Source organism: Triticum dicoccoides, chromosome 4B, assembly GCF_002162155.2.
Source record: "Triticum dicoccoides isolate Atlit2015 ecotype Zavitan chromosome 4B, WEW_v2.0, whole genome shotgun sequence".
Lineage (NCBI taxonomy): Eukaryota > Viridiplantae > Streptophyta > Magnoliopsida > Poales > Poaceae > Triticum > Triticum dicoccoides.
The window spans coordinates 26,725,050-26,738,611 of record NC_041387.1 but is presented as its reverse complement, the minus strand read 5'-3'; positions in this window follow the sequence as shown (position 1 = coordinate 26,738,611).

Sequence of the window (13,562 nt, the reverse complement as noted above, 5' to 3'; positions counted from 1 at the left end):
TTAAGCAGAGTATTAGATAATTATTATGTATGCTATCCATCTGTAATATTGACTATCTGTTTTCGTTGGCAGCATAACGACATGGATGATAAAGGCAATGATGGCAAAAACTTGGGGAATATAGGCAAGGATGACAAGGACATGGGTGATAGACGAAACGAAGGCAAAGGAATGGATGGTATGCGCACGGATGATAACGATAATGAGGATGCAGGCAAAGATGGCATAGACCTGGATGATGTACACATGCAAAGTAAAGGAATTGATATTAAAGGCATGGCTGGTTCAGATCTGAATGAGTGTATGGAATACATAGAGATTGTGAAGAAGACTTTCAGGACTGAAGAAGAAGCCTACATGTTCTACGTAGGCTATGCGAGAAAAAAAGGGTTTGGTGTTAGAAAGGATGATCTGAAGTACAGGGGTCCAGGTCCGAAACAAAATGCATACAGAAGGACATACAAGTGCTGCAAACAAGGTTGGCGGGCCCTTAAGCACTTTAACAGAGCTGATAGAAAATAACACCGAGGGGTCTTTCTCGGTGTGGGTGTCCCGCTCTTTTTTAGGTTGAGCTACAAGATAGTACTGGCCTCTGGTTCGTCAAGAATTTTGTTGACAAGCATAACCATCTGTTTGTCCCTGCTGACCTGACTCCCTACTTATCGGCTCATCGTAGAATGACTGACGCACAAAAGGCCGATGTCATCGAGTATGCTGTTGGTGGACTTCGAACACATCGGATTATGAATGTAATGGAGAAGAATGCTGGAGGTCCCGACAAGCTTGGATTTATAGATCGAGACCTATACAACCATGTTTCAATCCAGAAGAAGCGGAAGATAGAAGGCAGTGACGCTAGATATTTGCTTACCTATATGATTGCACAGAAAAAAGCAGACCCGGAATTCTTTTTCAAATACACAAAAGACAAAGAAGGCCATTTGAGGAACATATTCTGGGCTGATTCACAATCTCGGATTGACTATGTTGCCTTTGGTGGTGTCGGGGTGTTCGACAATACATACCGGTCTAACAAGTACAGGCTTCCGTTTGTTCCATTTGTTGGTCTGAACCATCACCGCAGCACAATGTTGTTTGGGGTTGGTCTAGTGTCAGACGAGACGGTTGCATCATACCAGTGGCTTCTTCATGTATTTTTGGAGGCAATGTCCCAGAGGGCACCCATTTCAGCAATCACCGATGGGGACGGTTCAATGGCTAAAGCAATAGCTACTGTCTGGACTGGAACAGATCATCGTTTGTGCACGTGGCATATCGAGGAGAATATGATGATGCACCTTCGCAATAAAAAGCTTGAGGAGTTTAGGGAATTCATTTACCGTCGTTGGGATGTTGATGAGTTTGAGAAAAGATGGGAGGCTTATAAGGTTCGGTTCAAAATAAAACCAACGGGAAAGAGGTCGTCATGGGTTAACAGGATGTACGAGCTGCGACACAAATGGGCTGCTGCGTACACAAAGGGTAGATATTTCCTAGGAATGATGAGTAATCAGAGGAGTGAGTCTCTCAACTCAAGGCTTCATGTGCACCTGAACAGGAAGATGCAGCTTGTTGATTTGTTGCAGCATGTTGAGCACTGTGTATCCATAATGCGTAAGAATGAAGCAACATTAGACGCAGTAGCAACACATACGTGAAGGAAATATGCCCTAGAGGCAATAATAAAGTTATTATTTATTTCCTTATATCATGATAAATGTTTATTATTCATATTAGAATTGTATTAACCGGAAACATGATACACGTGTGAATACATAGACAAACATATAGTCACTAGTATGCCTCTACTTGACTAGCTCATTAATCAAAGATGGTTATGTTTCCTAACCATAGACATGTCTTGTCATTTGATTAATGGGATCACATCATTAGGAGAATGATGTGATTGACATGACCCATTCCGTTAGCCTAGCACTTGATCGTTTAGTATGTTGCTATTGCTTTCTTCATGACTTATACATGTTCCTGTAACTATGAGATTATGTAACTCCCGTTTACCGGAGGAACACTTTGGGTGCTACCAAACGTCACAACGTAACTGGATGATTATAAAGGAGTACTACAGGTGTCTCCAAAGGTACATGTTGGGTTGGCGTATTTCGAGATTAGGTTTTGTCACTCCGATTGTCGGAGAGGTATCTCTGGGCCCTCTCGGTAATGGACATCACTATAAGCCTTGCAAGCAATGTAGCTAATGAGTTAGTTACGAAATGATGCATTACGTAACGAGTAAAGAAACTTGCCGGTAACGAGATTGAACTAGGTATTAGATACCGACGATCAAATCTCGGGCAAGTAACATACCAATGACAAAGGGAACAAAGTATGTTGTTATGCGGTTTGATCGATAAAGATTTTCGTAGAATATGTAGGAGCCAATATGGGCATCCAGGTTCCGCTATTGGTTATTGACCAAGAATAGTTCTAGGTCATGTCTACATAGTTCTCGAACCCGTAGGGTCCGCACGCTTAAGGTTTCGATGATAGTTATATTATGAGTTTATGAGTTTTGATGTACCGAAGGAGTTCGGAGTCCCGGATGAGATCGGGGACATGACGAGGAGTCTCGAAATGGTCGAGACATAAAGATCGATATATTGAACGACTATATTCGGAGTTCGGAAAGGTTCCGAGTGATTCGGGTATTTTTCGGAGTACCGGAGAGTTACGGGAATTCGCCGGGGAGTATATGGGCCTTCTTAGGCCATACGGGATTAGAGGAGAGAGGCCAAAAGGAAGGAGGCCTGCGCCCCCCCTCTGGTCCGAATTGGACAAGGGGTGCAGCCCCCCTTTCCTTCTTCCTCTCCCCCTCTTTCCCCTTTTCCTACTCCAACAAGGGAGGTGAGTCCTAGTAGGACTCCACACTTGGCGCGCCCCCTCCTAGGGCCGGCCTCCTCCCCCCTTGCTCCTTTATATACGGGGGCAGGAGGGCACCCCATGACACACAAGTTGATCTTCGTGATCGTTCCTTAGCCGTGTGCGGTGCCCCCCTCCACCATATTCCACCTCAGTCATATCGTCGCGGAGTTTAGGCGAAGCCCTGCGCCGGTAGAACATCATCATCGTCACCACGCCGTCGTGCTGACGAAACTCATCCCCGACACTTTGCTGGATCGGAGTCCGGGGATCGTCATCGAGCTGAACGTGTGCTGAACTCGGAGGTGCCGTACGTTCGGTGCTTGGATCGGTCGGATCGTGAAGACGTATGACTACATCAACCGCGTTGTCATAACGCTTCCGCTTACGGTCTACGAGGGTACATGGACATTACTCTCCCCTCTCGTTGCTATGCCATCACCATGATCTTGCGTGTGCGTAGAATTTTTTTGAAATTACTACGTTCCCCAACAGTGGTATCAGAGCCTAGGTTTTATGCGTTGATGTTATATGCACGAGTAGAACACAAGTGAGTTGTGGGCGATACAAGTCATACTGCTTACCAGCATGTCATACTTTGGTTCGGCGGTATTGTTGGATGAAGCGGCCTGGACTGACATTACGCATACGCTTACGCGAGACTGGTCCTACCGACGTGCTTTGCACACAGGTGGCTGGCGGGTGTCAGTTTCTCCAACTTTAGTTGAACCGAGTGTGGCTACGCCCGGTCCTTGCGAAGGTTAAAACAACACTAACTTGACGAACTATCGTTGTGGTTATGATGCGTAGGTAAGAATGGTTCTTGCTAAGCCCGTAGCAGCCACGTAAAACTTGCAACAACAAAGTATAGGACGTCTAACTTGTTTTTGCAGGGCATGTTGTGATGTGATATGGTCAAGACGTGATGCTATATTTTATTGTATGAGATGATCATGTTTTGCAACCGAGTTATCGGCAACTGGCAGGAGCCATATGGTTGTCGCTTTATTGTATGAAATGCAAACGCCCTGTAATTGCTTTACTTTATCACTAAGCGGTAGCGATAGTCGTAGAAGAAATAGTTGGCGAGACGACAACGATGCTACGATGGAGATCAAGGTGTCGCGCCGGTGACGATGGTGATCATGACGGTGCTCTGGAGATGGAGATCACAAGCACAAGATGATGATGGCCATATCATATCACTTATATTGATTGCATGTGATGTTTATCCTTTATGCATCTTATCTTGCTTTGATTGACGGTAGCATTTTAAGATGACCTCTCACTAAATTATCAAGAAGTGTTCTACCTGAGTATGCACCATTGCCAAAGTTCGTCGTGCCCAGGCACCACGTGATGATCGGGTGTGATAAGCTCAACGTCCATCTACAATGGGTGCAAGCCAATTTTGCACACGCAGAATACTCAGGTTAAACTTGACGAGCCTAGCATATGCAGATATGGCCTCAGAACACGGAGACCGAAAGGTCGAGCGTGAATCATATAGTAGATATGATCAACATATTGATGTTCACCGTTGAAACTACTCCATCTCACGTGACGATCAGACATGGTGTAGTTAATATGGGTCACGTAATCACTTAGAAGATTAGAGGGATGTCTATCTAAGTGGGAGTTCTTAAGTAATATGATTAATTGAACTTAAATTTATCATGAACTTAGTTCTGGTAGTATTTTGCAAATTATGTTGTAGATCAATAGCTTGCGTTGTTGCTTTCATATGTTTATTTTGATATGTTCCTAGAGAAAATTGTGTTGAAAGATGTTAGTAGCAATGATGCAGATTGGTCCGTGATCTGAGGTTTATCCTCATTGCTGCACAGAAGAACTATGTCCTTAATGCACCGCTAGGTGACAGACCTATTGCAGGAGCAGATGCAGACGTTATGAATGTTTGGCTAGCTCAATATGATGACTACTTGATAGTTTAGTGCACCATGCTTAACGGCTTAGAATCGGGACTTCAAAGACGTTTTGAACATCATGGACCATATGAGATGTTCCAGGAGTTGAAGTTAATATTTCAAGCAAATACCCGAGTTGAGAGATATGAAGTCTCCAACAAGTTCTATAGCTAAAAAATGGAGGAGAATCGCTCAACTAGTGAGCAAGTGCTTAGATTGTCTGAGTACTACAATCGCTTAAATCAAGTGGGAGTTAATCTTCCAGATAAGATAGTGATTGGCAGAGTTCTCTAGTCACCATTACCAAGTTACTGGAACTTCGTGATGAACTATAATGCAAGGGATGACGAAAACGATTCCCGAGCTCTTTGTGATGCTGAAATCGACGAAGGTAGAAATCAAGAAAAGAGCATCAAGTGTTGATGATTGACAAGACCACCAGTTTCAAGAAAAGGGCAAAGGGAAAGAAAGGGAACTTCAACTAAGAATGACAAGCAAGTTGTCACTCCCACGAAGAAGCCCAAAGCTGAACCAAAGCCTGAAACTGAGTGCTTACACTACAAAGGAAATGGTCACTGGAAACGGAAATACCCTGAATATTTGGTGGATAAGAAGGATGGCAGAGTGAACAAGGGTATATTTGATATACAGATTATTGATGTGTACCTTACTAGTGTTTATAGTAGCCCCTGAGTATTTGATACTTGTTCGGTTGCTAAAAATTAGTGATTCGAAACAGGAGTTACAGAATAAACAGAGACTAGTTGAGGGTGAAGTGACGATGTGTATTGGAAGTGGTTCCAAGATTGATATGATCATCATCACACTCTCCCTACACTTTCGAGATTATTGTTGAACCTAAATAAATGTTATTTGGCGTTTGCGTTGAGCATGAATATGATTTGATCATGTTCATTGCGATACGGTTATTCATTTAAAGACAAAGAATAATTGTTGTTCTGTTTACATGAATAAAACCTTCGATGGTCATACACCCAATGAAAATAGTTTGTTGGATCTCGATCGTAGTGATACACATATTCATAATATTGATGCCAAAAGATGCAAAGTTAATAATGATAGTGCAACTTATTTGTGGCATTGCCGTTTGGGTCATATCGGTGTAAAGCGCGTGAAGAAACTCCAGATGGATTTTTGGAATCACTTGGTTATGACTCATTTGATGCTTGCGAACCGTGCCTTTTGGGCAAGATGACTAAAACTCCGTCCTCCGGAACAATGGAACGAGCTACTGACTTATTGGAAATAATACATACCGATGTATGCGATCCGATGAGTGTTAAGGCTCGCGGCGTGTATCGTTATTTTCTGACCTTCATAGATGATTTGAGCAGATATGGGTATATCTACTTGATGAAACATAAGTCTGAAATAGTTGAAAAGTTCAAAGAATTTCAGAGTGAAGTGGAAAAATCATCGTAACAAGAAAATAAAGTTTCTATGATCTGATCGTGGAGACGAATATTTGAGTTATGAGTTTGGTCTTCATTTGAAACAATGTGAAATAGTTTCGCAACTCACGCCACCTGGAACACCACAATGTAATGGTGTGTACGAACGTTGTAATCGTACTTTACTAGATATGGAGCGATCTATGATGTCTCTTATCGGTTTACCACTATCATTTTGGGGTTATGCATTAGAGACAACTGCATTCACGTTTAATAGGGCAACATCTAAATCCGTTGAGACGACACCGTATGAACTATGGTTTAGCAGTAAACCTAAGCTGTCGTTTCTTAAAGCTTGGAGTTGCGATGCTTATATGAAAAATGTTTTCAACCTGATAAGCTCGAACCCAAATCGGAGAAGTGTGTCTTCATAGAATACCCAAAGGTAACTATTGGGTACACCTTCTATCACAGATCCGAAGGCAAGTTATTCATTGCTAAGATGGATCCTTTCTAGAGAAAAAGTTTGTCTCGAAAGAAGTGAGTGGGAGGAAAGTAGAACTTGATGAGGTAATTGTACCTTCTCCCTTATTGGAAAGTAGTTCATCACAGAAATCAGTTCCTGTGATTCCTACACCAATTAGTGAGGAAGCTAATGATGATGATCATGAAACTTTAGATCAAGTTGCTACCAAACCTCGTAGGTCTTCCAGAGTAAGATCCACACCAGAGTGGTACGGTAATCCTGTTCTGAAAGTCATGTTACTAGACCATGATGAACCTACGAACTACGAGGAAGCGATGATGAGCCCAGATTCCGCGAAATGGCTTGAGGCCATGAAATCTGAGATGGGATCCATGTATGAGAACAAAGTGTGGACTTTGGTGGAGTTGCCCGATGATCGGCAAGCCATAGAAAATAAATGGATCTTCAAGTGGAAGACGGACACTGATAGTAGTGTTACTATCTACAAAGCTCGACTTGTTGTGAAAGGTTTTTCAACAAGTTCAAGGTGTTGAATACAATGAGATTTACTCACCCGTAGCGATGCTTAATTCTGTCCGAATCATGTTAGCAATTGCTGCATTTTATGATTATGAAATTTGGCAAATGGATGTCAAAACTGCATTCCTTCATGGATTTATTAAAGAAGAGTTGTATATGATGCAACCAGAAGGTTTTGTCAATCCTAAATGTGCTAACAAAATGTGCAAGCTCCAGCGATCCATCTATGGACTAGTGCAAGCATCTCAGAGTTGGAATATACGCATTGATAAGTTGATCAAAGCATATAGTTCTATACAGACTTACGGTGAAGCCTGTATTTACAATAAAGTGAGTGGGAGCACTACCGCCTTTCTGATAAATATATGTGAGTAACATATTGTTGATCGGAAATGATGTAGAATTTTCTGGAAAGCATAAAGGAGTATTTGAAAGGAGTTCTTTAAAGGAAAGACCTCAGTAAAGCTACTTACGTATTGAGCATCAAGATCTATTGAGATAGATCAAGACGCTTGATAAGTTTTTCAATAAGTACATACCTTGTCAAGATTTTGAAATAGTTCAAAATGGAACAGTCAAAGAAAGAGTTCTTGCCTGTGTTGTAAAGGTGTGAAATTGAGTAAGACTCAAGACCCAACCACGGCAGAAAATAGAAAGAGAATGAAAGGCATTCCCTATGCATCAGTCATAGGTTCTATAAAAGTATGCCATGCTATGGACCAGACCTATTGTATACTCTGCCCTGGTTTGGCAAGGGAGTACAATAGTGATCTAAGAGTAGATCACTGGACATTGGTCAAAATTATCCTTAGTAGAATAAGGATATGTTTCTCGATTATGGAGGTGATAAAAGAGTTCGTCGTAAAGAGTTACATCGATGCAAGCTTTTACACCGATCCAGATGACTCTAAGTCTCAATCTGGATACATATTGAAAGTTGGAGCAATTAGCTAGAGTAGCTCCGTGCAAAGCATTGTAGACATAGAATATTTGCAAAATACATACGACTCTGTAATATGACAGACCCGTTGACTAAACTTCTCTCACGAGCAAAACATGATCATACCTTAGTACTCTTTGGGTGTTAATCACATAGCGATGTGAACTAGATTATTGACTCTAGTAAACCCTTTGGGTGTTGATCACATGACGATGTGAACTATGGGTGTTAATCACATACAGATGTGAATATTGGTGTTGAATCACATGATGATGTGAACTAGATTATTGACTCTAGTGCAAGTGGGAGACTGAAGGAAATATGCCCTAGAGGCAATAATAAAGTTATTATTTATTTCCTTATATCATGATAAATGTTTATTATTCATGCTAGAATTGTATTAACCGGAAACATGATACACGTGTGAATACATAGACAAACATATAGTCACTAGTATGCCTCTACTTGACTAGCTCATTAATCAAAGATGGTTATGTTTCCTAACCATAGACATGTGTTGTCATTTGATTAATGGGATCACATCATTAGGAGAATGATGTGATTGACATGACCCATTCCGTTAGCCTAGCACTTGATCGTTTAGTATGTTGCTATTGCTTTCTTCATGACTTATACATGTTCCTGTAACTATGAGATTATGCAACTCCCGTTTACCGGAGGAACACTTTGGGTGCTACCAAACGTCACAACATAACTGGGTGATTATAAAGGAGTACTACAGGTGTCTCCAAAGGTACATGTTGGGTTGGCGTATTTCGAGATTAGGTTTTGTCACTCCGATTGTCGGAGAGGTATCTCTGGGCCCTCTCGGTAATGCACATCACTATAAGCCTTGCAAGCAATGTAGCTAATGAGTTAGTTACGGAATGATGCATTACGTAACGAGTAAAGAGACTTGCCGGTAACGAGATTGAACTAGGTATTAGATACGGACGATCGAATCTCGGGCAAGTAACATACCGATGACAAAGGGAACAAAGTATGTTGTTATGCGGTTTGACCGATAAAGATCTTCGTAGAATATGTAGGAACCAATATGGGCATCCAGGTTCCGCTATTGGTTATTGACCAAGAATAGTTCTAGGTCATGTCTACATAGTTCTCGAACCCGTAGGGTCCGCACGCTTAAGGTTTCGATGATAGTTATATTATGATTTTATGAGTTTTGATGTACCGAAGGAGTTCGGAGTCCCGGATGAGATTGGGGACATGACGAGGAGTCTCGAAATGGCCGAGACGTAAAGATCGATATATTGGACGACTATATTCGGAGTTCGGAAAGGTTCCGAGTGATTCGGGTATTTTTCGGAGCACCGGAGAGTTACGGGAATTCGCCGGGGAGTATATGGGCCTTCTTAGGCCATACGGGAATAGAGGAGAGAGGCCAAAAGGAAGGAGGAGGCCTGCGCCCCCCCTCTGGTCCGAATTGGACAAGGGGCGCAGCCCCCCTTTCCTTCTTCCTCTCCCCCTCTTTCCCCTTCTCCTACTCCAACAAGGGAGGTGGAATCCTACTAGGACTAGGGAGTCCTAGTAGGACTCCACACTTGGCGCGCCCCCTCCTAGGGTCGGCCTCCTCCCCCCTTGCTCCTTTATATACGGGGGCAGGAGGGCACCCCATGACACACAAGTTGATCTTCGTGATTGTTCCTTAGCCGTGTGCGGTGCCCCCCTCCACCATATTCCACCTCGGTCATATCGTCGCGGAGTTTAGGCGAAGCCCTGCGCCGGTAGAACATCATCATCGTCACCACGTCGTCGTGCTGACGAAACTCATCTCCGACACTTTGCTGGATCGGAGTCCGAGGATCGTCATCAAGCTGAACGTGTGCTGAACTCGGAGGTGCCGTACGTTCGGTGCTTGGATCGGTCGGATCGTGAAGACGTATGACTACATCAACCGCGTTGTCATAACGCTTCCGCTTACGGTCTACGAGGGTACGTGGACATTAATCTCCCCTCTCGTTGCTATGCCATCACCATGATCTTGCGTGTGCGTAGGAAATTTTTTGAAATTACTACGTTCCCCAATAATACGATACCCTTCACTAAGCTGAATGCACACCCTCTGGAGATTGCTGCCTCTTATATTTATACAACTGTGATGTTTCCAAAGGTAAAGCATCAGATTGTCGAAGGGACAAATTGGCACGTCACGGACCGGGTAGCATGTGACAGTTTGGTCGTGTTTGGAGTTTTGCGCAAAGGCCCATATGATAAAGTCCCATATGGCAGGGATGCTACAGAATTGCAAGGTAAGGAAGGTAAGGATGCTGAGGACTTGCATGCAAAAAAATGGATGCTGAGGATCCCAATGACTTGCAAGGTACGGATGCTGAGAACTTACATGCAAAAAACTTGGATGCTGAGGATCCCAATGACTTGGAAGGTAAGGATGCTGAGGACTTGCATGCAAAAAACTTGGATGCTGAGGATCCCAATGACTTGGAAGGCAAGGATGGTGTGAACTTGCATGCCAAGAACCTGGATGCTAAGGATCCCAATGCCTTGGAAGGTAAGGACAGTGAGGAGTTGGATGCAAAAAAGTTGGATGCACAAGGCGTGGATGCTAAGCCTGTGGATTTTATATATCATGTGACTTGTCTGTTTACAGGAGCAAGACTGGATGATGCAGCTTGTAAATGTAAAAAGTTGGAAAGTCAGGATTACCCATGCACACATATATTCTGCGTTCTGGATCATCTTGGTGTACGCATATTTCCAAAAAAAAAATTCAAGAAAAGATGGACAATGCATGCCAAGCCAGCGTTCCCTTCTTCGAGGACTGCGAATACTCATGTATGGTCTGATCACATGAATAAGTATCATCAAATACGCAACATGGCTAGTGACGCTTTATTCATAGCGGCAGCTAGCGATTCACAGTCATAACAGGTGATGGAGCTCCTCCGGAGTATATTGGTTGATGGAGAAAAAACTGATTTCGATGAAGGCCATAAATCGTTTGTTCCTTTGCCGGCATACTTCTCTGTTGCTCACGAATGCTGCACTGATGACGTGGAAAATCCAATCAAAATAGTTCCAAAAGGGAGACCAACTACCGAAGAATCGAACAAGAGGATTAAATCCAGGCGCGAGCGGATGAGAGGGAAAAAAAGCAACAAAGTTTGTGCACATGTTTATCTCAGTGTTCATTTCCATACATGCTTACGATGTTAATATGTTATCTCTTTTTCTTCAATTTACTTAGGAACAAATCGGGGAAATCAAAGGTCACAAGGAGGAAGAAGCGAAAAGAGAAAGACTCGGAGACAGAAGAAGACACATATTCAGATACAGAAGAAGAGGAAGATTCAAAAAAAGCAACGAAGTTAGTGCACATGTTAATCTCATTGGTCATTTCCATACATGCTTACATTGTTAATATGTTCTCCCGGATAGTGTTCACATGTTTTTCTTCAATTTACGCAGGAAAAAATCGGGGAAATCAAATAACACAAGGAGGAAGAAGCAAAAAGAAGAGGCAGAGTCAGATACAGAAGAAGAGAAAGAGGCAGATACAAAAGAAGAGACAGAGGCAAATACAAAAGAAGAGGAAGATTCAGGTACAGAAGAAGAGGAAGATTCAGATGCAGAAGAAGAGGGAGATTCAGATGCAGAAGATGGTGGGCTGAGGAGGGCTAGGAAGAGACCATTGGAGGTTGCAGAAGAGGACTACACAAAACTAAACAAGTGGGCATCAGCACAATTGTGCGTACTTAAACATGTTTTTGAATGCTGGTTGCAGATTCATCTATTTCATTTTCTGCAGGAAACGCAAGGGCGCTCCAAATGTCAATGTTGGGAGGAAGAAAAATAACGATGACAAGGGTGCGCATGGAAAGCCAGTGAAGTTAGTGTTTGTACTTACATGTCCGCTCTAGAAGTCGGGTATTTGCTAGTACTGTGTTGACGTTTGTTAACTTTTTCAGGATAGACTCTATGAAGGGCGGTAAAGAACAGGCCAAAGGGGTGATGAAGACAAAAAGGCCTGTTAGGAATGTACCACAGGCTGAGCGAATAAGAGCTGTCAAATTAGCTTCTGTAGCTATGACGAGAAAATCAGTGAAGTTAGTGTCTTTTCTGTTATAGTGTACTGTACATGCTCAAATCTTCTTTGCTATCCTATTAACAAACGTTGTTTCATGCAGGAAAGCTATAGTGAAGTAGAGACAGGATGTTTAGATGCACAGGGTCAAGCAGAGAAAACAAAATGATTTCTGGGGTTGAAAAATTGAGAACAAACTAAAGTAGACAGTTTTCCATGCCGTGATCCACCATGTTTCTAATGTATTAGACCTATTTGATGGACTGCCACTATTTTTCTGAATTCCTCGTTTGCTTGGTACACCCTCATTCTATTATGGACAGGACGACATGATAGGCTAGTTATGATTTATCAACATCGATGAAACAATTCATTTTTAGTGAAGTTGGTTTTCTGTATTTTTTTCATTTTTTTACATAATATATTGCTGAAATTTGTTCAAGTGTAGTCAATTTTCATACTTGAAATATAAAATAGAAACCAAAAATTTATATATATAAGAAAATAGAACGTTAATAGAAACCTCGTTTTCAAATAACCTTGAAAATCGTTTATTTTCAAATAGAAAATAAGCATACTGATATTTTAGAAATAGCATGCTCGTTTGAAAAAAGCATGTTCAATTGAAAATAAAATAGAATGAATATGCGGATTTAAAAATAGCATGCCGCTTTTAATATACTGTTTCTAAAATACCATGCTATTTTAAAAATAGCATGCTGATTTTAAAAACATGATTTCAAAAATAGCATGCTACTTTTAAATTTATAATGCTCTTTTCAATATGCTACTTTCAAAATAACATGCTGATTTCAAAAATATCATGCTAATTTTAAAAATAGCATGCTACTTGTAAAAATATAATGCTTTTTTCAATATGCTACTTTTAAAATAGCATGCTATTTTCAAAAATATCATGCTTATTTTAAAAATAGCTTGGTCTTTTCAATATGCTACTTTTAAAATAGCATGCTGATTTAAAAAAATCATGTTCTTTTGAATTTGATATTTTTAAAAATAGCATGCTGATTTCGAAATAACAGCCTCATTCTAAAAATATAACGCTGTTTTTAAAAATAGCATGCTGATTTCAAAATAACAGCCCCATTTTAAAAATATAACGCATGCTGATTTCTAAAATTACATGCTTTTTGAAATATGCTGTTTTGAAAGTAGCGTGCTGATTTTGAAAACAACATTTTTTAAAATTACGCTTCCTAAAAGATAGCATGTTTTTAGTATACTGTTTTTCAAATAAAAAAACATGCTGGTTTGCTCTGTTTTTGAAAATAGCATGCCATGCCATTTCGAAAGTAACAAAAACATCATTTTT